Here is a 6,278-nt window from a genome sequence, read left to right on the forward strand (position 1 = left end):
AGCGATGGCCAAACGGCATAGGCAAGATGCAGTTGATGGTATAGAGTACAGTATATGAGATGAGTAATGTAGGGTATGTAAACATTATATGAAGTGGCATTGTTTATTAAGTGACTATTGATACATTTATTACATTCAATTATTAATTATTAAAGTGGCTAGAGATTGAGTCTGTACGTTGGCAGCAGCCACTCAATATTAGTGATGGCTGTTTAACAGTCTGATGGCCTTGAGATAGAAGCTGTTTTTCAGTCTCTTGGTCCCTGCTTTGATGCACCTGTACTGACCTCGCCTTCTGGATGATAGCGGGGTGAACAGGCAGTGGCTCGGGTGGTTGTTGTTCTTGATGATCTTTATGGACTTCCTGTGACATCGGGTGGTGTAGGTGTACTGGAGGGCAGGTAGTTTGCACCCGGTGATAGGTTGTGCAGACCTCACTACCCTCTGGAGAGCCTTACGGTTGTGGGCGGAGCAGTTGCTGTACCAAGCAGTGATACAGCCCGACAGGATGCTCTTGATTGTGCATCTGTAAAAGTTTGTTAATGTTTTTGGTGACAAGCCTCATTTCTTCAGCCTCCTGAGGTTGAAGAGGCGCTGTTGCGTGATTTTCACCACGCTGTCTGTGTGGGTGGACAATTTCAGTTTGTCCGTGATGTGTACGCCGAGGAACTTAACTTTCTACCTTCTCCACTACTGTCCCATCAATGTGGATAGGGGGGTGCTCCTTCTGCTGTTTCCTGAAGTCCACGAACATCTCCTTTGTTTTGTTGACGTTGAGTGTGAGGTTATATTCCTGACACCACACTCCGAGGGCCCTCACCTCCTCCCTGTAGGCCGTCTCGTCGTTGTTGGTAATCAAGCCTAGCACTGTAGTATCGTCTACAAACTTGATGATTGAGTTGGAGGCGTTTATGGCCACGCAGTCATGGGTGAACATTGAGTACAGGAGAGGGCTGAGAATGCACCCTTGTAGGGCCCCAGTGTTGAGGTTCAGCGGGGTGGAGATGTTGTTTCCTACCCTCACCACCTGGGGGTGGCCCGTCAGAAAGTCCAGGACCCAATTGCACAGGGCGGGGTCGAGATCCAGGGTCTCGAGCTTATTGATGAGTTTGGAGGGTACTATGGTATTGAATGCTGAGCTGTAATCGATGAACAGCATTCTTACATAGGCATTCCTCTTGTCCAGATGGGTTAGGGCAGTGTGCAGTGTGATTGCGATTGAGGGGTGAACCACTGCTATACCTCCCAATCAGGAAAGCCTTGTCTGGCAGCGAAACAGTTCATTCAGCCTCATTTACTGCCTTTAAAAAAAACTAAGCTGATATGGCTGACTTGCTTAAACAAATGTGGTTTCTACTGACAATTGAGATGTACAAACTACAGCATAAGGGAATGATGAGCAGATAAGAGGCATTCCGTAACTTCGATCGTAGTCAATATAACTGTTTGTTCAGCACTTTTGAAATGTACAGTGACAAAATTCAGAACATGGTCCGTTCTTCCAGTGTTCGCACTGTACTCCAAGTCAGAACGGTAGGATAAATAAAGGAGATGTATAAGCAGACAATGAAAGGTCTTACAATATTCGATGATGACATTTCTCTAAAACAGGCTATAGGCTACATGTGCACCACCAAGTCAGAACAGTAGGCTAAGTTATGAGGGGGAAAGGGACCACATTTTTAGGGTGAGGCACATGGGCTACTAACAGCTTTCTACACAACATACACTTAGTGTTACTTTCTTAGATACAGTATACATATCTCCCTGGCATATAACATAATTTATGCAGCAGCATACAAGACATTTTTGGACTCACCTTGTTGTGCTGTGCTCTCTTGAACAGTAAGGTGGCGCGGGGGTCCTTCTTGTGGGAAAGTCTTGGATTTATCTTGGATTTATCTTGGATTTACGGTGCTTTCAAGACAACTGGGAACTCTGAAAAAAACAAGGTTGAATCATGACGTCAGTGATCTTCAGGTCGGAGATCTAGAAAGAGGCCATAGTTCCCGACATTGAATTACGAGTTAGATGACTGTTCAAAATGTATTTTCCCAGTCGGAGCTTGTTTTTTCCAATGTCCCATTTGTCTTGAACTCACTCAAGTCTGAGATTTCCCAGTTCCGAGTTTCCAGTTGTTTTGAACTTGGCAGAAGTCATGCTGGATTGACAGCATGGACAATGTTTTCAACCTTTTCTGGCCCATGTTGTTGCATGTGTGTTTATCCTTTTAAGGTTGGAAAAGAGACCCTTAAACCCAGACTTGGACCACACACACCCTCTCCACTGAATAGCAGGCTAGTTATTGCTATGCAACACTTGCTGTTAGCCACTGATTCCTTCTGAACCACTCATTGTTGAATTTGTGATTTCCAACTTGTTGTGGAATGTTTATGTCCAATGACCGATGAGCACTGATACGTTTAATTTATCATTTCTGTTCATATGACAAGGATTGAAAAGGATTTGCCAGTAGATTGTGGACGTGATTCATGATGATGACTGCTTGTCCAGCTTGATAGATAAGATTTTGAAAGTATGATGTCCAATCAAAGCTACGGTAGATGTAATGTGATTTGATGTCATTTTTATCTGTGGCCAATGACCTTGAGCCTTCTTGGATGGGCACTTCTAATGTAAATCTAAGGCAGCATGAAATGGGCTTGAATGTTCGAGCTCTCCCTGTAGATTTTGTGGTGACATAGTGTCCCATGTGTGACAGGACACTGAGCCAATCCCGGCGCAACTAGAGAATGCAGAAAATGATCATATCTGGTGAAATGGAGAAAATAAGTCTTTGAGAAGTGAAAACAGATGCATCCAACTGTGATATATTGGTTTGTAAATAATACAAACGTAGCAAAATGTGCCGAGTGAAATGTAAGATTGGAGTAACGTGTGTTTAAAAGTTTAAACACCCTACATTATGTGTCAACATCAGGATATCAGTTACCTTATTTGGCCAAACAATAATGAACTAACGTACCATTGGACAGTGGGTTCAGATACAAGGTAACATGGTTCATTTGGGTTTATCCTGAACATGTGTAAGTGGTTGGAAACGGGTAGTATGTGTCGCTACAGAATACTGCACAGATGTTTTAAATGTGAATATTTTATCCAACAGCAGTGTTGTGTTGCTGGTTGGGCAGAGTTCACACTTTTGGGACTATCCCATTGGTTCCTTTGTACTGGGTAAGCTAAGCAAAAATATATACTAACATTACGAGAGAGAGGGCAAAGAAAAAAACTGTTTCTTGATCAGCACTTACTCTGGGACGCTTTGTGAATACATTCTCTGGTCATATGTCCATGCATGACACAACACATTAGTGGTCAATTCTGGTACTGCGATAACTTTACTGATAAGAACTATTTTCTATCTATTAACTAAAGTATTTTACTGTGCTATTAACTGACACCATTAAGAAGGAAAACACTGGAGTTACAATTAGTACATTATAATACTTAGTAATACAGTATACCTGACAAGTAAATTACATACCTGGATCACAGTATATAGATGTATTTAATCAGTAGAATGAACACATGGAACATATGGAACAGAATGGAAGCAAACATAGAACACTGCTGCATTTCAAATGGATTGATAGCTGTAAAAACTTGAATAAGTTTTGAAATGAAAACAGTTGTTAGATTGTTATGTGCACACCATAGTGGTAAAAATAGTAAATATGGTAAAGAAAAAGAATGATAAACCACAGCCTATAAGACCACAGTTCCACTCCCCTGGGCCTGATGAATGGTGGACACACTGCACATAGCTCTGGAGTCTTTAAAGACATGAATACATCTTTCAATGTAGTTACACATAGAAACAGAAACAGTTTAAGCCTAACAGTGAAAACCAGAACAACTCCATGAGATATGGGGTTACAGTAGCTATTATAATTAGACTACGGTGTGAACGGTTTTTCACACACCAAGTAATTTGAGGTACATGTTGCAGCCTTCCAACTCTTCAATGGGTCTGATGCCGTCTGTGAGATCTCAACACACTCGCCATGGATGTTATTTGGTTCCCCTTCCATCCAATAGCTATAAACAACACAGAGAATCAGAGTTGAAAATCATCCAATACAACATAGAGAATCAGAGAGTTAACCTAGTGCCCAGGCTCAGTTCTTACCATTCTACAGAGAGAATCAGACAGTTAACCTAGTCCCCAGGCTCAGATGTTACCATTCTACAGAGAAGGAATCAGACAGTTAACCTAGTCCCCAGGCTCAGTTGTTACCATTCTACAGAGAGAATCAGACAGTTAACCGAGTCCCCCAGGCTCATTTGTTTACGTTCTACAGAAGAGAATCAGATGGTTAACTAGTCCCCAGGCTCAGTTGTTACCATTATACAGATGGAGAATCAGACAGTTAACCCTAGTCCCCAGGCTTCATTGTAACCATTCTACATAGAGAATCAGACAGTTAACCTAGTCCCCAAGGCTGTTTGTTTACCATTATAGAGAGATTCAGACAGTTAACCTAGTCCCCAGGCTGTTGTTACCATTATATAGAGAGAATCAGACAGTTAACCTAGTCCCCAATCTCAGTTGTTATCCATTCTACAGAGAGAATCAGACAGTTAACCTAGTCCCCAGGCTCAGTTGTTACCATTCTACATAGAGAATCAGACAGTTAACCTAGTCCCCAGGCTCAGTTGTTACCATTCTACAGAGAGAATCAGACAGTTACCTAGTCCCCAGGCTCAGTTGTTACCATTCTACAGAGAGAATCAGACAGTTAACCTAGTCCCCAGGCTCAGTTGTTACCATTCTAGAGAGAATCAGACAGTTAACCTAGTCCCCAGGCTCAGTTGTTACCATTCTACAGAGAGAATCAGACAGTTAACCTAGTCCCAGGGTCAGTTGTTACCATTCTACAGAGAGAATCAGACAGTTAACCTAGTCCCCAGGCTCAGTTGTTACCATTCTACAGAGAGAATCAGACAGTTAACCTAGTCCCCAGGCTCAGTTGTTACCATTCTACAGAGAGAATCAGACAGTTAACCTAGTCCCCAGGCTCAGTTGTTACCATTCTACAGAGAGAATCAGACAGTTAACCTAGTCCCCAGGCTCAGTTGTTACCATTCTACATAGAGAATCAGACAGTTAACCTAGTCCCCAGGCTCAGTTGTTACCATTAACAGAGAGAATCAGACAGTTAACCTAGTCCCCAGGTCAGTTGTTACCCATTCTACATAGAGAATCAGACAGTTAACCTAGTCCCCAGGCTCAGTTGTTACCATTCTACAGAGAGAATCAGACAGTTAACCTAGTCCCCAGGCTCAGTTGTTACCATTCTACAGAGAGAATCAGACAGTTAACCTAGTCCCCAGGCTCAGTTGTTACCATTCTACAGAGAGAATCAGACAGTTAACCTAGTCCCCAGGCTCAGTTGTTACCATTCTACAGAGAGAATCAGACAGTTAACCTAGTCCCAGGCTCAGTTGTTACCATTCTACAGAGAGAATCAGACAGTTAACCTAGTCCCCAGGCTCAGTTGTTACCATTCTACATAGAGAAATCAGACAGTTAACCTAGTCCCCAGGCTCAGTTGTTACCATTCTACAGAGAGAATCAGACAGTTAACCTAGTCCCCAGGCTCAGTTGTTACCATTCTACAGAGAGAATCAGACAGTTAACCTAGTCCCCAGGCTCAGTTGTTACCATTCTACAGAGAGAATCAGACAGTTAGTTAACTAGTCCCCAGGCTCAGTTGTTACCATTCTACAGAGAGAATCAGACAGTTAACCTAGTCCCCAGGCTCAGTTGTTACCATTCTACAGAGAGAATCAGACAGTTAACCTAGTCCCAGGCTCAGTTGTTACCATTCGACAGAGAGAATCAGACAGTTAACCTAGTCCCCAGGCTCAGTTGTTACCATTACAGAGAGAATCAGACAGTTAACCTAGTCCCCAGGCTCAGTTGTTACCATTCTACAGAGAGAATCAGACAGTTAACCTAGTCCCCAGGCTCAGTTGTTACCATTCTACAGAGAGAATCAACAGTGTTAACTAGTCCCCAGGCTCAGTTGTTACCATCTATACAGAGAATCAGACAGTTAACCTAGTCCCCAGGCTCAGTTGTTACCATTATACAGAGAGAATCAGACAGTTAACCTAGTCCCCAGGCTCAGTTGTTACCATTCTACAGAGAGAATCAGACAGTTAACCTAGTCCCCAGGCTCAGTTGTTACCATTCTACCAGAGAGAATCAGGACAGTTAACCTAGTCCCCAGGCTCAGTTGTTACCATTCGAC

This window comes from Oncorhynchus kisutch, unplaced genomic scaffold (genome assembly GCF_002021735.2).
Source record: "Oncorhynchus kisutch isolate 150728-3 unplaced genomic scaffold, Okis_V2 Okis07a-Okis12b_hom, whole genome shotgun sequence".
NCBI lineage: Eukaryota > Metazoa > Chordata > Actinopteri > Salmoniformes > Salmonidae > Oncorhynchus > Oncorhynchus kisutch.